The sequence below is a fragment of the Hemicordylus capensis genome, chromosome 2, assembly GCF_027244095.1.
Source record: "Hemicordylus capensis ecotype Gifberg chromosome 2, rHemCap1.1.pri, whole genome shotgun sequence".
Lineage (NCBI taxonomy): Eukaryota > Metazoa > Chordata > Lepidosauria > Squamata > Cordylidae > Hemicordylus > Hemicordylus capensis.
In genome coordinates, this window is record NC_069658.1 from 155740177 (window position 1) to 155761558 (window position 21382).

The 21382-nt window shown below is 45.3% G+C and overlaps 1 protein-coding gene and 1 long non-coding RNA gene across 12 annotated transcripts in view; one reads left to right on the forward strand and one right to left on the reverse strand.

The window, feature by feature from the left end:
* Window positions 1-21382, reverse strand: part of TMEM139 (transmembrane protein 139) — a 55645-nt gene that overhangs the window by 16656 nt on the left and 17607 nt on the right. The window contains exon 1 of one of the 10 annotated variants that reach the window (XM_053300439.1): window positions 17248-18850. The exons of 8 other annotated variants lie outside the window; for them this stretch is intronic. The gene's annotated coding sequence lies outside the window, so the exon portion shown is untranslated. Of the gene's footprint in view, window positions 1-15429; window positions 15441-17247; window positions 18851-21382 lie in introns of those variants that run through there. One more of the 10 variants, XM_053300445.1, reaches the window with a different exon arrangement.
* On the forward strand, window positions 630-11856 carry LOC128346773 (uncharacterized). 2 transcript variants are annotated; one of them, XR_008317185.1, is made up of 3 exons: window positions 630-755; window positions 10035-10152; window positions 10639-11856. It is a non-coding gene; the product is annotated as an uncharacterized LOC128346773 (long non-coding RNA). The 2 variants fall into 2 exon arrangements; XR_008317184.1 differs by having other exon boundaries at window positions 10701-11856.

Consider the following 21382-nt stretch of genomic DNA (forward strand, 5'->3'; position numbering starts at 1 on the left):
TGGATGATGCAAGTCATTTAATGGTACTAGAGAAAGACAGGCTGTTCTGGTAGCTCAAGGTCTTAACACTCACATCAATTTTGGAGAATGAATACAACTGAAGGACGCCCAGGCGGGTGCATGGCTGGGGGAGTCAGTCATGTGACTTGCCTCTGGGGGGGCCCCCAAGGCAGTGGGCCCCCAGACAACTGTCTCCTCTTGCCCTATTATAGTTACACCCCTGCATTGCTGGAGTTATGAGGGCTGCGATATACGGTACTGCTGAAAATGCGATCCAGGAAAAATGGAGCAAAATTGCAGGGCCGGCTTTTCCTATGAAGTAAGAGATGCGTTGCATCGGAGTGCCACCCACTGGAGTCTGGGAAGGTGCCGATGGAACTTGAAGAAAAGCAACAGGCTTTTCTGTCTCTTTCTTCTCTGCAGCCAAGTGGATTCCGAAGTGGATTGCAATGCAAAGACAGACAGACTCACAGGGGTGGGGGTGGGTGGGGTGGCTTCCCTTTGTTCTCCCAGCTGCCCCCTCTGGGCTCTGGCTCAGTCTGAGTCAACAAGTCATCAAGTCAAAACAAAGGGACTCTCTTTGTTTTGCAAAGGGACTCTCAAACAAACTTGACCAGAGCCACATAGAAAGAGGCTCTCCTCCTCCCCTTGCTTGCTCTGGGCTAGGAGAAAGGAGACATGGGGAGCGAGCAAGACCACAGGCACAGTCTCATTTCAAAGAGGAAGCATCCTTTATAATTCCTATTTGAAAAACAGTAAGCAAAAATGGAGGGGTGCTTATGGGGGATGTAAGTTTTGTGAAATAGGGAGATACCAGGCACGGAATCACTCTGTGTCTGTGATTCTGGGGATGGCAGAGTATTGAATGCAAAACATACAGTGCCTGTAGAATCCAGGGCAAAAATGCAAAAATGCAGTATGTTTTAGTTGCTTAATGCAGTATAATATTCAATTTAATTTTCAGTATGATTATTTTGAGTTAATTGAGTAGAATTTACAGGCATAGGTAGGGACTATGTTTTAAAGGGTGAAAATAAGGACCAAGGACTACTTGAGTGTTTTGCCTGCTTAATCATGAATATATCCACAAAATTGAGATTAATTGGCACAAAGAAAAAAGCCTGTGAGTGATCTTGTGTAAGTTTCAATGATGAGATAGAGGGGAGTAAGAAGGATTTTGTGAAGGTGGTTGTTCATGCTGGCCAGTGAATTGCTGTAATGAATACCTTACTTATATGTTACACCTTAGTTTAAAGAATATACATACGGATCTCTCGATATCTCTCTCTCACACACACACACACACACACACACACACACACACACACACTCCTCATTCAGTTCTGGACATGTAAAGGTAAAGTGTGCTATTGAGTTGGTGTCTACTCCTGGTGACCACAGAGCCATGTGGTTGTCTTAGGTAGAATACAGGAGGGGTTTACCATTGCCATCTCCTGCACAGTATGAGATGATGCCTTTCAGCATCTTCCATGTAGCATATGTATCAATGTGGTGTAGTGGTTAGAGTGCTGGACTAGGACTGGGGAGACCTGAGTTCAAATCCCCACTCAATCATGAAACGAGCTGGGTGACTCTGGGCCAGTCACTTCTCTCTCAGCCTAACCTACTTCACAGGGTTGTTGTGAAAGAGAAACTTAAGTATGTAGTACACCGCTCTGGGCTCCTTGGAGGAAGAGCAGGATATAAATGTAATAATAATCTGTAAGGGACAGAGGAGCCATGCGATTCATAACCCCATGAGAAATGAACCTGTTCTTCTATATGACATAAATAATATAACTTGAGAGGCAGATACTTATCTCTTCTCAGCTATCCTGGAGACCTTACTTCTTGTAAAGTCAGAGCCAGAGGTGAGGGGCTGGAGGTGAGATATAATGTTTTTGTGTGCCACACTGTGCATGGCACATTATTTGCGTGTAGGAACATAGGAAGATAGGAAGCTGCCATATACTGAGTCAGACCATTGGTCTATCTAGCTCAGTATTGTCTTCACAGACTGGCAGCAGCTTCTCCAAGGTTGCAGGCAGGAATCTCTCTCAGCCCTATCTTTGGCAACGTACTGTATGCTTTGGTAGTTTGTTGGTTCAATAAAAAAATCTTATCCTATCAAAAAAAATAATCTTATCCTATCTTTGGAGAAGCCAGAGAGGGAACTTGAAACCTTCTGCTTTTCCCAGAGCAGCTTCATCCCCTGAGGGGAATCTCTTCCAGTGCTCAGACATCAAGTGTCCCATTCATATGCAACCAGGGCGGAGCCTGCTTAGCTAAGGGGACAAGTCATACTTGCCAGCACAAGACCAGCTCTCCTCCTATTGTATCAGTTTGAATCTGTAACTGACATTTCCATCAGTTCCCCCTAATTGTCCTTTCAAGTGGCAATCACAGAAGCTGATGACAAAGGTGTGCTATCCCTTTAAATGCCACAGGCCTTGGACGGTTCTAAGCCAGGCCTGCCTTCTGACAACTGGGATGGATTCTTCAGCCTTGAATTTTTCAAACAGGCTTGGTTGCTGTTCCCTGATGGCTTGCTTGAATTCTTGCAGTCCTCAATTCCGTCTCTCTTTATTTTATTTTATTTTATTTATTTGTCAGATTTATATACCGCCCTTCCAAAATGGCTCAGGGCGGTTCACAACATGATAAACAATTAAAACAAATGAACAAATAAAATCAAACTATTAAAACTGGGTAGCCATTCCCCAGGTCATCAGTATCTAGCCAGCAATGACTCTCTTCCCTGGTAAACTGACTTCCTGAAAGGGAACAGGCAACTTAGCTCTTTGCCTGCCCTTCCTCCTTCAGCTCTGACTCCATCTTCAGCCTTCTTCCTAAGACTTCCGTCTCATACAGTATCTTCCACCCAATCTGCCTGAAACCCACTAGGACTGGGGAGACCCGAGTTCAAATCCCCACTCAGCCATGAGACTTTCTGGGTGACTCTGGGCCAGTCACTTCTTTCTCAGCCTCACCTACTTCACAGGGTTGTTGTGAAGAGAAACCTAAGTATGTAGTACACCACTCTGGGCTCCTTGGACAAAGAGCGGGATATAAATGCAAAATAAAATAATAATAATAATAATACATAATTATATTATATACAATGTTATGTACATAATTACATAACATCTTTGTGTATTAAATTTTGAATACACACTAATTGTATTTCGAATTTTATTTTTTCACGACAACTAAGGGCGCTCAACAGAGTGTTGCATCTGGGCGCCAGATCCCCTAGAGCCGGCCCTGCAAAACTGCATCCATGCAGGCATTCAGTTTGGTTGAGAGTTTCTTTGTGAGGGGACACGTGGTGTCCAGTTAGCTTTCATGGCTATGTACCATTTCCTGACAAGAGATGCCAGTTTACAAGTGCAGCTGAATGTCATCCAACAGTGAGAAGAGATTGAGCAATTCATACTTTATTCAAGTCCACATGGGGTGACTTTGACATTTTCTATTTTCATATCATGAGAATCTGTCAAAAACACTCCCATGGGTGACCTTTTAGTTCACAGCTGATATTATTAATCACTCTACCACATGGAGACACGTAGTCTAGAGTTGGTGCATATAGTGTGTAGGCTAAGATTGGAAGCTGGAAAGAGGGATGGTTCATATTTGACCTTAGCCATTAATTAACTAGATGGCCTTGAGGGTTTTTTCTTTCTTTCCCCACCCTTGTACCCAATATCGGGAATATGGGGACACTAATATAGGGACTAGGCTCAAACTATTATTTTGAAACAGGGGAAACAGGTAAGACTTGCTTTCATCCTCTTAAAGTACTCGCTCACCCCAATGAATCGTTTTGGCAGGGGAAGCTCAAAGCATTTTGGCACCTTGACATAGAGGCTCTGAAACTCTTCATGCACATCCCTACACGGATACTGGCCTTGTTGTAAAGATTACTAAAATTAAGCACATGGAAATACACTAGGCTTGTTCACACAGTTCTCACCTGGGCAGGAGGAGCACCCAGTCAGGGTAGAAGAGCTGGGTGCGCTCCCCATCGGTGGTCACGTAAACCTGAACAAGGTAGGGGGATAGGGGAGTCAGGAGCTGGGCAGGATGGCTTTTCGTCCACCCTTGGTAAAAGGCTGGGTAGAGAATCTGGGTAGGGTGCCACCTCCCCATGATCACTATCTGCTCCTCTTCCCCCCTTGTGGCTTGGGTTTACAGAACCGCCATTCAGGAGTGTGTGCTTTTAACTTATAAGACTCCGACCTCATGCTGACTAGTTCAAACTTTTTAAAAATTGCATACAATGCAAATGCATGCCTTTGCTCACACATCTTAGGTTTATGGTATACTACACAATCATGGGTCTCTGAGCAGTACTTTCCCTTTCCCTTATATATTGTCACCCATTAATTCTCCACATCATCACTTTCCTAGGCTGCTATTTATTGCCCAGGACTTCTCAACAAAGTTGTTTAAGGAACTTGCTAGGCTCCCTGGGGCTAGGGATGTGCATAGAACCGGCATGCCCTATACTAATGCGGGGAGTGGGAGTGGCCAGAGAAAGGGTATTGTTACCTTTAATTTAGAGGGAGCGGGGAAGGCAGGGATGGTGGATGTGGCCACGGTAGGGTCATTGGCAGTGGGGGGTTCTCCAACTCCCCTGCCAGCCTCCCAAATGACAGCCTGGGGTGGCTGCAGCCCCATTCAGAGCTCTGCACATGCATGGTGATAATTTTTGTGACCTCTGCGTATGTGCAGAGGGCATTTGAATCACCATGCAAATCACAAGGTGATACAAATGGTCTCCATGTATGTACCACAGTCATGAAAATGGCCTCTGCACATGTGCAGAGGTCTGAACTGGCCCACAGCTGGCCCTGGCTGTCATGGAGGCGGGGTTGGAGGAGCCCCCACTGCCGATGTCTCTGCTGCAGCTGCCTCTACCATCCCCACCACCTCTAAGTAAAAGGTAACAGTACCCTTTCTCTCCCCCACCCCCCGGCATTAGTATAGGGAATGCCCTTTACTTGTAAAGGGGAATCCTTGCTGAATTCCCCTTTACAAGTATACCCCTTAAACTGGCCCACAGATTGGTTCTTAGAACCATGACCTGTCCGGTTTGAACTCGGACCAGCACTGCCCTTTGGGGGCCCAGCCCAGTTCGAATTCAGACCTCCTGAACTGGGTTGGTTCGATTCAAGCCACAGTTCAAATCCAGCCGGCTCGCACATCCCTACCCTGGGGCAATGCCCTTGACCCATGCCATAGATTCCATGACATATTAGTCAGTGACCAGTCACAAAGTTGCTCCTTCCATGTTGCTGGGGGCCTACAGGCAATTCTTCTTCTTCTTTTAAATGTTTATTTTTGGAACAACAAAGTTTCAAGAAAAAAAGGCCCAGTTGGAAAATACTCAGGACATACATGACCACCAATCAAAGCAATGGTTAAAAGTAAGGCACAAGAAAATGTTCACACTGTATTATTTTCAGAGTATATTGCTCTTTTAGTATATGGCACTTAGCACTTGTCTCAAATGTAGACAATTCTTGAGAACCAGACTTGCCACATAGCACAAGGCCCGCCATACCATTTCAGACTACAGATAGGGGCTCACATTGCTGAATGTTCCTCTCTGCTCACAGGAAACTAAAGAAGTATTCTAATCTAGCTATCGATTTGATATACTGGTGTCCTACGTGGAAGAATGCATGCATGTATTTATTTTGAAAGGAGGAGCATTTGATCAGGTGTCTGAAGTTGTAGAACTCAAACACAAGTTTACCACCTAGGTGAGAACTATGCCTCTGTATGATTGGAACCCTCATTTTCTGTTCAGAAAACGTTAATCCTCCTCTCCCTTTCTGTTTGCTTCTCTTTTTCCTGACCTGCTGAGTCACACTGATGGAAGCAGACTTTGTTTTCCAGCTGCCTTGGAGATAGTTTTTTAGAGTCCTCAACACGATCTGAGAGAAGCATCATTTCCAGTCTGTACACACATGATTTTTCTCCCACTATCAATTCTGGTCAAACAGACTTTGTATGTTTTCAAAACAATAAAAGCTCTATTCACACATTATGTCCAATAATTGTACGAGTGTGCTGTGTACATGGTACAGACCTGTGCAATAGTATTGTTATTCACATGTTATGTGGATCACGGGTAGAGCAGTGCACTTCCTGTATTTGAGGGACCTGTGCTCAGGTTTACTTTTAAAATGAATGCAGGTACAGTCATTCACACAAGTGGCTATGATGACAAATATTTATATATCACTTTTCAACAAAGGTTCCCAGTGGTTTGCAGAGATATACATCCTCTATAATAAAAGCCTTGGTGTCCGTCCGTGGACACCAAGGCGTGTGTTCGTGCCTCCCTGGCCTCTACTGGGCATGCGCAAAGCGCATGCCCAGAACAGTGCAAGGGAGACACGACCGGCGGCCATCTTGGGCGGCCAGAAGCAGCCGCCCCGAAAAGGCCGGGTGTGCGGCGGTGGGGGAAACTGGCCGAGTCAGCGGCACGGAGGCCGGCGGCAGCCGGCGGCACAGAGCCGACTGCGAATGGCCCGGCCGCGGAGGCCAGCAGCGGCACCCCCAGAGTCCGCCCGGCCGCTGAATGAGGAGGAAAAAGGCGGCAGGGGAAGCCGGCCAAGGCTCCGCCACCGTGCCGGATCCGGAAGGGAGAATTTGGGGCCTGAAGCTGGGCAGGGGGGAGAAGCGGCGGGGGAAGCCGGCCGAGGCGGTGGCAGAGCCGCCACCGAGGCCTGGCGGCGACTGAGCCGGGCAGGAGGGCGAATATGGGCCCCTTCCCTTCCTAGCGCCCGTTATTCAATGGGCTAAAATTAACTTGTAAATAAATAAAATGGCTCCCTGTCTCCAAAGGGCTCACAATCTGAAAAATAAATATAAGATAGACACCAGCAACAGCCACTGGAGGGATGCTGGGTGTGGATAGGCCCAGTTGCTCTCCCCCTGCTAAATAAAGAGAACCAACACTTTTAAAAGGTGCCTCTTTGCTAAGTTAGCAGGGGATATAGACATCTGAATGCAGGTACAATAGTACTACAGACATTTGCAAAACCTGTTTACCAGAAGCAAAAGTATATACCACAAAAGCAGTGATCCTCTTTCAAACTGCTTTTAATTCTCAAGGCCGGCGTGGGGGGAGTTGTTTGTCTCCAACCTCATTGTTTCAAGGCCAGAAATATATGAAAAGAAATTTTCTGCAGGAACAATACTTTTGTGCAATAAATGTATATTTGTTTATGTGCTGCACGCCATTTGCATATCTTCCCACAATACCTAGTAGATATTAACAAATTCCAGAGTGCAGTTAAAACAGCAGTTAAGGTGTCAAAGTCCTGTGGTACCTTAAATACTAACAAATGTATTTATGGTTCCACAAAAATATATGCTTCAAAAAGGTGGCAAGTCTTTAAGGTGCCACAAGATTCTTAACAGATTTTCGATGCTATAGGTCGGGGGAATGCTGGATGTAATCTTTAAAGGGAGTTCACAGATATTTGAGCCATGGCATGAGCCCAGCTTCCCTTTGGCTTTGCAGGTGGCCTGACAAATGTACAATGCATTCTGTCACATCAAATTCTGCCTCAGTCATCAGCTACTCCTTTACCCATGCTTCAAGTGGGAAATCCACCTTTTTAATTTTTTTCAGTGAAACCTGTACATCTGTTAATTTTTACATTCACCCTTTGTCTTCTTGTTGTTGTTTTTAAAGAAAATTTTCAAAAAACAGTTGCAAAGCCACTCTGGGAATTGGAGTGGGGAGATTCCACCCCCCTTCCAGAATTGCTTTTTTCAGTTTGGCCCTGGAGAGAGATAAGAACATAAGAACACTTACAAACCAGTTCTCAAAGCCCCAGTTCTCTAAAAATATTATGTCTTTCTTCACCCTTAGAAAAAAATAATAGCAAGTTGCCTTTCTGTTGTGCTTTCCTAGAAGATTGTCCCAATATTTGTAAAAAGTGGGAAATGTGCCCCCCTTTGCCATCATTGTTGTTATGACTGCATGTAACGTTCTGTTGTGTGTTACAGACACTTACCAGATATAGTTTGAGACATAATTTATTACCAGGATTTAGCTCTCCTGGTTCCATGCAATTTTGTAGATCGAAAATGTGTGTGTGTGTGTGTGTGTGTGTGTGTGTAAGGCCTCAAAAAAAGATGGAGTGCACCATTTCCAAAGAATGTAAAGCTGAATAAAACCTGAATTTAAATCTTTTTTTGAGGCCTTGCAAATTCCACTGTCATGTATATGGTAGGAAAACATTCAGATGTCCATGGCTTTACAACAATCACCCGTGCATGACAACTGCTTGTATATTGTGTTCTCTCTCCAGCAATGTCCTTCGTATTGTTAACCTTTTGTTCAGGTTTTATTCATCTTTACATTCTTTGGAAATGGTGCACTCCATCTTTCCAGTGCTGGAGCACACATCTAGCCAGATCCCCCCTGCTCCCTCGGAGGGGAGCAAACAGCAGCTGCTTGCCACCTTGCAGGGAGTCTCTCTGCAGCATGGCCCTTCTCCATACAGAAGGGACCTAGTGTGTTAAATGGTGAGGGAAAGGGCCTTGCACTGCAGAAATATCTTATACAGGCTAAATTTGTTTATTTATTTAATTTATTTATTTATTTACATTTTATATCCTGCTCTTCCTCCAAGGAGCCCAGAGTACTACATACTTGAGTTTCTCCTCACAACAACCCTGTGAAGTAGGTTAGGCTGAGAGAGAAGTGACTGGCCCAGAGTCACCCAGCAAGTCTCATGGCTGAATGGGGATTTGGCTGATCCTATGTGGCTGAGGCAGACTTTGGCCATTCAGAAAAGCTCTAAGGAGCTTTGTGTGCAAATCACGACTCAGCAAATTAAGTATCAGATAGGTTAATAAAAATACCGGCAGGGGCGTAGCTAGGGGAGAGGGGGCCTATGTCAGTTCACCCCTCTCTTCGATGGCCCCTCAGAGTGAGGGAGATGATGAAGCCAATAGGGAGAGGTGGAGTTGGGGGCCCCAGGTTCTTTGAACCCATCTGCTCAATTACAGCTACATTTGGGGGGGGGGGGGCAGATAGCTACTTCAGGTGGGGAAACAGCATGAGGAGAAAGCTGCCCTATATGCTGCAGTTCCAACCAAGATTAGGCTCCCGCAGCTGCTTTTTGTCAGGAAAAAAAGCGGGGGGGCATGTCTGCCTGGCAAGTACACCTGACATAGTAGATATATGGAGGGAATGTATTATTTACAAGCAGCGATGTATTGAAAGATATTAAATATATTGGAGGAGAGGCATCTCTGGAACTCCAGTGCAATGGAAGAGTGCTTGGAAATATGTGTGTATGTGGTGGTGGAGGTGGGCTTTCAGAAGTGCAGTATACCGGAAGAGTGCAATGTTATTTTACAACAGCAGCAGCAAAAAATGTCCTTTCTATAAAATATTTCTATTAAAATATTTCTATTTTCTGTGCGTAGAAAATACCTTAAGGGGTGGTGGCTCAGGGAGGGAACACAACCAGCAGTTTTCTGTCCCAAGTTGGAAGAACGACAGAAAACACTGTTTAGGTGTGGTTACCCAAGAATGATTCCTGAGAACAGTAATTCATTGAAGTTCCTGGCTGGGGTGTGGGGCGGAGGAACCTTTGGTCTAGAAATATCCCGATTGAAACCAAACATGTTTACTTTTTTTTTTTTTAAGGAAACTAGCATAGGGCAAGGTATTGCAGAGGAAATGGGGACAGCAGGTAGAAAAGATAATTCAACCATGTATAATTGTGTGGCTGTAGATGTAGGGAAATGGACAGACGGTGAACATTAGTACCCAAGAGTATCATTTGTGAAACAGTGTCAGGTATGACTTCCAAGAAAGATCAGGGTGCCTATTACGCTGCAATGCCAGAAGCTGAGAACGGACATTTCACCTTGTAGCAGGCACTGTTGTCTCCCTTTTGTCTCCCACTCCTTTCAATTCTGCTGGGAAAGGACCCACTCCTTTCAATTCTGCTGGGAAAGGCATTACAAGAACTCTCCGTATCTGTTGGCAGGACCAGTTATAAAGTATTGGAACACCTACTCAGACTATCTAAGGATATTTCCTTCTGATTTGAGCAGAGATATGTTGATGAAGGATATGAAACCAACACTATCCTTTGGACCCCCAAGGTAGCTTCCATCTTCAGCTGTAAATAAGTTGTAGCATGAGATTACTGGAAAAAATGTCTAGCGGCTTGCACACTTCCCTCTTGTTATCTTCCCCTGAAACTCATACATCTCACAAATGAGATTTGTGAGTTACACACTCATTTATTTGGAAAATGCACACTTCTGCTATAAGAATTGTACATCCTTCCTTCAAACATTATACAGGAAGCATAAAAAGGGAAAGCATGAGTTGTTCACACTTTTTCCTTTCTCTTGCTTTTTTGTGTGGAATTTCCCTCTTTGAGGAAGTTCCAGTATAACTGAATAAGAATGATGTCAAAAGTAACACTATGTTCCTGTAACTGTTAACTAGTAGCAATGCATAAAAGCAAAATTGTTAAGTGCTCTGGGCAGGGACCATCTTGTAAAGTTTTACATGATTCTGCAGACAAACTGATTGTCATGTACCTATAGCTGTTACACAATTCTCTAATGACTGTTTTGCAGGGTCCCCATTTCCAAATCAGAAGTGCATAAAGGATATCTCCACATTCTCTTGTCTTTTGCAGAATTCTTCCTTCTTAGACCATGGAAATAATCCTACAGATGGATCATGATCCAGCCAGAAAGCAGCATATCTTCTACACAAACCTAATTCTGGACATAACACAATGAGACGTTCTCCAGTGCAAGCCCCATGGAGTTTGGCAAGAGTGCAGTGGGGCTCTTGCAAACCTTCCTTTTCTTTTAATAAGGCTTGTGCAAGATATCTTCACCATGGATTATGCCCTTAATGAATAATTTCTCAATAAGTCTGTATTGTGCTGCTGGGCACCTTATGTAACATACTGAACTATATCTCGGAACAAAAGTGTTCTTCCCTTCTTTTCAGGATGTGGGTGGGTCGGAGGAAAAATTGGGCATAATGAAAAAGCCCTGTACTGCATTCTGCAACTGTCTCAAGATGGGGTGCAGGGCGTGTTATGCAGACGTAGTGGTGTTGTATTCCATCCAATAACTTTTATGGTTTGTTGTTTAGAAGTTTGTCCTAGTGGGGATCCTGTGTAGAGAGTGTGGGGGGTGGAGTCAGAAAGGAAAAGAGAGGGAAAGAAGGATAAAATGGAGTCGTTTCTGAATAAACTCTTAGTTAAATCTGTATAAGATTGTTTTGTGTTTGAGGGAAGCAGCTATAAAATAAGAGGCCTTTCCCAAGTGCAAGACAGATGTCATCACTTCACAGTGATGGCCACACCGAGACAAAGAAACAGAAATGGCTGTTCCCGACCCCTTTTTTCCTGAACCTATAAACTCTATAGCAGTTACTGTCTTGGACCTGTCCAAGCACTAAGCAAAACAGGAGAGGAATCTTAAGACTGGAGGGAGATGATCTTCTGCCTCCCGAAGATGAGGGTGGGTCATGCCTTCCAAACACTAGCTTGCACCACCCAATTTGACTTCTATACTGACTCTTTACCTAAAATCTCCAACTTTGCTAATATAAAAATGACCAAATTTCTCTTTCCTTCTGCTCTCCGCTTTGCAAGAAACCTGTGCACATTCTGAACACAAACAAGTCCCTTGCAAGATAGAGCAGAAGGAAAAAACATATCTGAGTAACCACTAAATTTTGTATTTTCAAAAATCCGAGAGCAGTCCATTTCTGTTTCTTTGTTCCAGTGGCCCTTGGTGCAAAGTGATGACATCTGTCTTGCACCTAGCAGGTAAAGCAGGCATCTCCAAACTGCGGCCCTCCAGATGTTGCCGAACTACAACTCCCAGCATCCCTAGACACAATTTTTTGTGTCTGGGTATGCTGGAAGTTGTAGTTCAGCAACATCTGGAGGGCCACAGTTTGGGGATGCCTGAGGTAAAGTGTGCCTCGAGTCGGTGTCGACTCCTGGCGACCACAGAGGCCTGTGCTTGTCTTTGATAGAATACAGGAGGGGTTTACCATTGCCTCCTCCCACGCAGTATGAGATGATGCCTTTCAGCATCTTCTTATATCGCTGCTGCCTGAACCAACAACCTCTGGCTTGCTAGTCAAGTCATTTCCCCGCTGCGTCATTAGGTGGCTGCACCTAGCAGAGGAAAGGCTAATTAAGTCTGCATAAAATATCCCGTACTCCATCTCTAGGCTGTTATAGACTGCAGACTTGTGTGTGTGGGGGGGGGGCTTTTCCATCATGCTCCACTTGGTTTTATTCCCCTCTCCCCACTTTGCTTAACATTCAGCCTGAGGGTGAGTTTCTGAGAACTTAGACATTTGCTGGATACTTATGTTATTGTGTTATTTTCATTGGCTCTTATCAAGGTATTGCCCTACTTAATACTTTGGCTTTTGGACTACAGTGTTACTACTCTGGGAAAGGAAGGAATTAGCTGCTTTAACAACCTAGTCTAAACCCAGGCAGCAGCTTATATGTCTCACTTGCAGCAAGAAGTGGGGGCAAATACAGCTTGTGCAGCTGTGACCTGTTTACAACTCTGTAGCCAGAACAGGAATGAAAGGAGGAATGCGTCTTGCAGGACTGGCAAGCTGTGTGCTCCAGCCCCCCCACCCCACCCCACCCCCCACATTTTCTCTTTGCTTCCTCCAGCTATAATTATGTCTGCTGAGTCTGTGGGGTTCAAGGCACAACCCTTGCTGCCCACAGTCCTCGCATAATGCCTGTGAGCTTTTTAGTTGAAGACCAGTTCACTGTATTTGGAATGGAAAAGGCCCCAGCCAAACACCAATCCATATCTAGCATTAAGGTTTTATGGTGCGAGTTGCCTTGGGACGAACAGGTTTACAAGAAGCCCCCCTTCTCAAGAACTGAAACATAAACAATCGCTCTGCTGGGATTTTGCGTCAATAACACGGCTGTACATTGCTCTGCCTTGCTGGATTATTATCTCTGTTTGGTGCCAGGCTGATTCACCATCTCCCAGGGGGCTGATTGATTAATTAATTAGTTAATGATTTAACTGTGCTTTGAAGATATGGAGTACTTTATTGTTAGCAACAATAATCATTTAGAGCATACAGCAGGGCACTTTACATATCTAAAGCCAAATGAGGCTGCAGTGCCTGAGAGGGAAAACTGAAATGTTGCCCCTTGTTTACACTAATTCATACGGGACATATCCGCTGGGATGTTCTGATGTAGCCCCATTGAAATAAACAGGAGTCATGCAACAGAAGGGTAGTGCTGTTCATTTCAGTGGGCTCCCAGGGGAGAACTTTCTTGTGGATTGTGCCCCAAGGGTGCAGGGGCAGCAGGGTGAGGTGGTTGCCTCAGGTGCAGGGGAGAGTGCAGGGGACAGCAGGTTCCGCATTTCCACCATCACAGGCGGCCACCATCCATGGGAAGAGAGCTGGTCTTGTGATAGCAAGCATGAATCATCCCCTTTGCTAAGCAGGGCCCACCCTTGTTTGTATTTGGATGGGAGACTACGTGTGAGCATTGTAAGATATTCCCCTTAGGGGATGGGGCCGCTCTGGGAAGAGCATCTGCCTGCTTGCATGCAGGAGGTTCAAAGTTTCCTCCCTGGCATGTCCACGGTAGGACAAGATTTTTTTATTTTTTTTAATAGGACAAGATTTTTTTATTGAACCAACAAACTACCAAAGCACACAGTACGTTGCCAAAGCACAATTATATACAAAGTGGTTGTTTGTACATGATATATCTACAAAGATTTACACACAAGGATTTGGAAACACACAAGTTATGAAGTATATGCAGGTAGTACTGTAACTCGGGGTTGGGGGATTACAAGGCACATCAGGTAATCAGGGGGGTTATGTCCGACGTCCATTTCCACAATTTGTCCCATTGCTGTTTAGAAGAGATACTCTTGTCTTTTTGCACATAACCATACAAACTTTTCCAGAAGAGATTTACTGTCTCATCTGCGTGAAACTCTTGGTCGCGTCTTCCCTCCCTATTCCTATGCACGAGCATTGCATAAATGACATACAAGTTTACTAACCTGATTACGAGAAGGGGAACGTTCCAATTCCCTAGTATGGGGGCACCCGTTCCATCCCGTTTCCTTGAAGGTTTCTTTCTGGGACCTCGAAGGGAGGTTCTATCGCTCAAACCCGAGGTTAGTTCTTCCCAAGTCTGTTTTTCCAAATCAGGCCACTCTAACAGCTTGCTTACTCCCTGCCACACTCTTTTGGCTGCCACACACTCTTTTAAGAAATGTGAGTGGGTTTCCCTGAAAGTTTTACCTAGCTCACTAGCTTTCTGTTTGCAGGTGATTTTAGGGCACTCTTGCTGGTCCTCTGGGAGCCATGGCTTAGCCGCATTAAGTGGTAGTACTTGATGGTATAAGCGCCACCTTGTTTCCCATAAATGGAAAGGGACTTTTTTCTCTTTAAAGAGAGCAATAGGGTGATCGGGTTGCAACAAGTACTGTGAAGTGCAGTGTTTGTAGCGTTTACGTTCTAAATCAGGTTTTAAGAAACCCACTTCTAGAATCTCTCCATAAATTGGCTGAGAGAAACTCCTGCCTGCAACCTTGGAGAAGCTGCTGCCTGTCTGTGTAGACAATACCTGTCGGACCGCATTCGCCCATATGAACCTGCTAGGGCCCTCCACTCGTCATCTCAGGCCCTGCTCATGACCCTGCCACTAACAGATATATGACTGGCGGGGACTAGAGATAGGGCCTTTTCGGTTGTGGCCCCTCGGCTTTGGAATGCGCTCCCCAAAGAGCTTCACCATGCTCCCTCTCTCAGTGTTTTTAAGAAACAACTAAAAACACATCTTTTTAAAGAGGCTTTTTAATGTTTCACCTGCTGTGTATACCTGGTAGGTTCTTTCGTTTGTAGTTTTTATAATTCTTAGTTTTTAGCTTTAAGATTTTAATTTAGAATTTTAAAAGCTAATTTTGATTGTGTTTTTGGCTTGAATTTTTAACTTGTTTAATTTGGTTAATTTTATTAGTCTGATTTCATACTGGAACTGTTTTATAAATGTTGTGAGCTGCCCTGAGCAGTAATGTACTGGAGGGGTGGGGTATAAATGTTTAAACAAACAAACAAACAATACTGAGCTAGAATGACCAATGGTCTGACTCTGTATAAGGCAGCTTCCTACGTTCCACTGTCCTTCCTCACTCCGCTGGGGTTCACTATGAATTTTTCCCTCCTCAACCTGCCGGGGCACTCTTCTTCTTGCCCTCCTCCAAGCTGAGCTAGAAATGCCCCTGTCACCACTGCCTGGCTTAGTGCCACAGTCTGAGAGCACTTGTGTGTCACCAACCACCATTACTTTGGCAGCGTGGCTGAGAATGCTGAGCACTCACCCACAGATAGAGGCGTCACACTGTCCTTCACCTCAGGGCGGCAATATGCCTTGGGTTGCCCCCACATGGGTCAGATCTTTCTGCCCTCATTCAGCTTCCCTCAATGGAACTCAAAAGAACAACAACAACAACAACAACAGAAATTATATAGCACTTTACATCGGTTTACCTAGAGAAATAACAAATAAATAAGATGGATCCCTGTCCCCAAAGGGCTCACAATCTAAAAAAAAAAAAAAGGTAAGATAGACACCAGCAACAGCCAATGGAGGGATGTTGTGCTGGGGTGGATAGGGCCTGGCAGTTACTCTCCCCCTGCTAAACAAAGAGAATCACCATGTTAAAAGATGTCTCTCTGCCCAGTTAGCGTGAGTTAACTATTTCATCATGCCTCATGGCCTACCACCTCTCTTGGGGCATGTGCACTCTCCCAGAATAGAAGAGCATGTGCTACTAAGCAAATGCCGGGTTACGAACCTTGTGCTTACCTTGAAAAGCTAATATGATGGCAGGAAGAAGAGACTTTGCAGGGGAGAATCAATGGTCAGGAGGCTGGTGTTCAAAACTTTCCACACCCACCAGTTCTGCCTTGCAAAACGTCTGTCTGGGCTATTTTCAGCATGGGTTTCCCCCAGCCCACCTCCAAAACAGGAAGGAAGCCCAGCTGAGAAAAAAATAATTTGTTTTAGCTGGTGGGCCCAGGAAGGCTTAAGCACTGCCTTCTCTGACTCACTGATTCCTTTGAACAAATGCCCTTCCATTCATTTGCATTGTCTTGGCAAATGAATGTTTGAGAATAGGGTTTCTTAACCTTGGGCCCCCAGATGCTGTTGGACTACAACTCCCATCATCCTCAGCCACAAAGGCCATGTCTGGGGATGATGGGAGTTGTAGTCCAACAACATCTGGGGGCCCAAGGTTAAGAACCCCTGTTGGAGAACATAACAGTCCTGCTGGATCAGGCCCAAGGACCATCTAGCCCAGCGTCCTGTTTCACACAGTAGCCCACCAGATGCCACTGGGATCCTACAGGCAGGAGCTGAGGGCATACTGTTTTAATAGTTTTTAACATTGTTTTTTTTTTTAAATTGTTGTTACGCTTTCACTTTTTTTTCTGTTGTAATTTGTATTGTTTTACTGTAAACTGCCCAGAGACTTATGTTTTGGGCAGAACACAAATATGTTAAATAAATAAATACATTCTCTGAAATGGCTGGAAGTATTTTGAAAGAGTGTGAAGAGTATAGAGTCCATTGGTCCATCTCACACTACTTTTACTGGCAGCAGCTTTTCAGGGCCTCAGATAGGGGTCTTTCCCAGCCCTACCAGGAAATGCCAGAGATTGAACCTCGGACTTTCTGCATGCACATCAGGTGCTCCACCCTGAAGCTACAGCTCCTCTGGGTACCATTTCCTGTCAGGAGATGAGTGTTTTGCCTGGATGTGCATGCATCAAGCAAGGTAATAAGAGGCAACATAAATTTGGCTAGGAAGGGTGGGGGGCAGAAGGCAGCTCCATCAATTTCAGGAGGCAGTACACAGACTAAGAAAATAGGTATTGTATATCCTGTAAATGGATATAGAACACCTATCAGAGACCTATTATAGGTACCTGTAAAAGCATACAAAGGCATTTCATTTCCCACTTGCAGGGCTCAATGCAGTACAGCAATTCCTGTTTCTAATTGTCATTCAGGCAGTCTAATAATGACTGTCTGGCTCAGGCTTCCTGTCTGTGCTATACAGTTCTCCACTATAATTGCTGAATGATCCCTCACATGGATAATATAATTTTAAATTAGAAGAGCAGGTACTCACAGTTTCCTGATGAAAAACAAACAACTAGCTTTCCAAAATGTAAACAAAGACTGGGTCCTCACTGCAGCTTCATTGCAGTTATTCAACCATTCATTCTCCTGCACCTGACTTTTTGCTAAGGCTCAATAAATAAGATTGACTTTTACGCACTATATCTTGTAAATCTGTTCCTGCCAATCCATCTCCTGCTAAAGGCATGAGGGGCAGTCCAGATCAGTTTTTTTACAGATCAGTTGGCAACCTTAGTTACTCCTTCTTCTGAACTAGGCAGCGTAAATGTCTTTTGTTAATGTGTTGCATCTATAACATAATATTGGGTTGCCAAATGACCAGAAGCTTTCACATGCGTCTTTAACAGGAGTGTAATCTGCAGAAATCAGTAGGTGACATTTTTAAAGGAAAGAAGATAAGCACCATCACCTGCAAAATGTCGGAAGCTCAAGCTGCTATCAAAGGCATAGGAGGTGCAAGGATCAGTAAAAAAAACCCCAAAACTGGCAATCCTAGGCAGGCACATTAGATTTTTAGAGTGTATACCTTAAACTACGATTCTGACAAATAGTTTTTGGCAGAGGGCCAGGACTGGCTGCAGTTTAGGGAGACAACAAAATGAGGGGAGGAAGAGGCAAAGGCTGCAAACAAGCCACATTGGGGTGTAGCTATAATTGAGCCGATAGGTTCAAAGAACCCAGGCCCTCCAGAGCCACCCCTATTTTCTTCATTATTTCTCACTCGAGGGGTGAACACAGTCCCCTCTTTCCTAGCTACACCCCTGACTGTGCATTGTGTGATGAACGAGCCGTGTGCACCACTCTTGTAGTAAATAATAATAGTGCAATACCATCCATTCACACGGTGCTTTACAGAATGACAGGGCGGGGGCGTTTAGGGAGACAAAGCGGGAGGGGGAGGACCAAGAGGCAAAGGCTGCAAAGAGCACACAGGGATGCAGGTACCAAGGGCCATAAAATATGACCGTTTGAGGGGCTACAGACACGTGTTTAGACACTCTGCATAGACCCGAGGGAGAATCACGCACACTGCCCGCATTCCGCACCCCCACACGCCTTTTAGGCGGAGGAGAGTTTCCAACTTTCCACGTGCCCGGGAGTGGCGCCCTGCGCAACCTTAATAAGATTATGAAAACATAAGGCTTCGTTTCCCCCTACGTGCTTCGGGACTCTTTCTTTCAAAAGAGTACGTGCTGGGGGTGGGTGGGTTTCCTGTCTTTCAAGGTTTTCTCTGCAATGCAAGCGGGGAACTAGCCAAAAAAAAAAGAGGTTTCCTCTTGCAGATGACCGGAAACGCTTAAGCTGCCCCGCGCGAGACTAAGAGGGGCTTTCAGAGCATTCATTAAAAGGCGGCGGATTGACAGGCAGGCAGAGGTAAGCTGCTGTATTCTTGGATCACGCCGAGCCCCTTCTCCGATTAAAGCCAGTGGCCAAGTAGGCGGCGCGGTGTAGTACTGAGGGACTTGCCGTGACTCGGTCCCTCTCCCCCACGTCGCCCCGCTCCGCCCGCCTCCCATGCTGCTGCAGTGGATCGTGCCGTCCACACTAATCAGCACAGCAGCCGCGTCGAGGGCCAGCTACGTCGCCTCTTTCCCCCAGACGGGCTGACGACATGCAAGTCTCTCTGCCGGAGACCGGTGACGTCATACCATAAAACCAGCAGCAGGGCTCTGCAGAGCAGCCCCGCCTTTTCTCCTCCTCCGCCTCTTCCCGCAGAACTCGTCCTCCGCTCCTTCAGACTCGGCTCCTCTGTTGCCTGCAGCACAGCAGAGCTGGTTAGATTACCTCTTGCATTCCTCCATTAGTTTAAGGCTTAAGAAGACTACAGTGCTCTGAAATGGGCCCATTTTCTGAATCTGAAGAAGACAGAAGTGCCTTCATCATCGAAGATATCTCTGATGGGTGGGGCGAAGGGAAGGATAGAAATGTAATATACTTAGGCATACAGAACAGTGCTTGCTGCCTCAGAACAGAGTGCCTCATTTGGCTTTCCTTCTAGGAGCTGTTCTACCAATTCCACAGAAGCAAACCTGGAGGGTTTCCTGACAGTAGGCTTTACTGTGGGTTTTCTGCAAGGCTTTGCTGCGAGTTTGAAGCTCCCCCCCCCAAAAAAAAAATCTGACACAAAAAGTGTTTTTATTTTATCCCAGATATAAACTGGGCTAGACTCTTAACACACAACTAAAAAAACCCCAATTTTGTGTGACATGCTTCCTGATAGTTTGCAGGGACTTTGGGGTAAATCTGGCCAATAAGTGAACTCGTACCCTCCATTCTGGAGGAGATGTGAACTAAAAGCCAGATGTGTAAAACTTCCGGGGTACAGATTTCCCCCCAACCAATGGCTCTCTCAGTGTAGTAATCTCATATGCCCCTGCTAACTGGGCAAAGAGGCACCTTTTACCATGGTGATTCTCTTTATTGAGCAGGGGGAGAGTAACTGGCCCTATCCTCCCCCAGCACAGGACCTCCAGTGACTGTTGCTGGTGTCTATCTTGTGTTTCTTTTTAGAATGTGAGCCCTTTGGGGACAGGGAGCCATCTTATTTATTTATTATTTCTCTGTGTAAACTGCCCTGAGCCATTTTTGGAAGGGCGGTATAGAAATCGAATTATTATTAATAATAAATAATAATAATAATATGCTTCCTGTTCTTATATGAAAATGAAAGAAATTGTTGCATGCAGAAGTGATCCTGAAAGCAGGGGCGTAACTACTATTAGGCAAGGGGAGGCGGCTGCCTAGGGGCCCCCACACCTCGAGGGGCCCCCCAGAGGCAAGTCACATGACTATATATTGTGAAGTGTGTGTGTGTGTGTGTGTGTGTGTGTGTGTGTGTATCAGCAAGGGGCCCATTATAAAATTTTGTCTGTGGGTCCACTCCAGCCTTGTTACGCCCCTGCCTGAAAGACAGCATGAGTGGACGTAGTCCCCGTAGTCAAGACAATATGGCCTATTAACAGGAACCATAAACACCAATCAGATGAGCATCTGCATTGCATTGCTTTTAATGGGATGCTTATCTGAATGTGCACCTCTGTCCATTTCCAAGTGTACATAAGAACATAAGAACAGCCCTGCTGGATTGGGTCAGCATCCTGTTTCACACAGTGGCCCACCAGATGCCACTGGAAGCCTGCAGCAGGAGTTGAGGGCATGCCCTCTCTTCTGCTGTTACTTCCCTGCAACTGGTACTCAGAGGCATCCTGCCTCTGAGGCTGGAGGTGGCCCTTCAACTAATAGCCATTGATAGATCCCTCCTCCATGAAGTTATCCAAGCCCCTCTTAAAGCCATCCAGGTTGTTGGCTGTCACCACATCTCGTGGCAAAGAATCCCACAAGTTGATTATGTATTGTGTGAAAAAATACTTCAGTTTGCTGGTCCTGAATTTCCCGACAATCAATTTCATGGGATGACCCCTGGTTCTAGTGTTATGTGAGAGGGAGAAGAATTTCTCTCTATCCATTTTCTCCACTCCATGCAAGATTTTATAGACCTCTATCATGTCTCCCCACAGTTGCCTTTTTTCTAAACGAAATAGCCCCAGGTGTTGTAGCCTTGCCTCATAAAGAAGGTGCTCTAGGGCCCTGATCATCTTGGTTGCCCTCTTCTGCACCTTTTCCAGTTCTACAATGTCCTTTTTTAGATGTGGTGACCAGAATTGTACGTAGAACTCCAGGTGTGGTCGCACCATAGTTTTGTATAAGGGCATGATAATATTAGCCGTTTTATTTTCAGACCCCTTCCTAATGATCCCTAGCATGGGTCCCTAGCATGGGATCATTAGGAAGGGGTATTTCAGATCCTTTCCTAATGATCCCTAGCATGGAATTGGCCTTTTTCGCAGCTGCCGCACATTGAGTTGACACTTTCAACGAGCTGTCCACCATGACCCCAAGATCCCTCTCTTGATCAGTCACTGACCGCTCAGATCCCATCAGCGTATACTTGAAGTTGGAGTTTTTCTTCCTAAGGTGTATCACTTTACACTTGCCAACACTGAACCGCATTTGCCACTTTATTGCCCACTCACCCAGTTTGGCGAGTTCCTTTTGGAGCTCCTCACAATCTATTTTGGATTTCACAACCTGAAAGAGTTTGGTATCATCTGCAAATCTGGCCA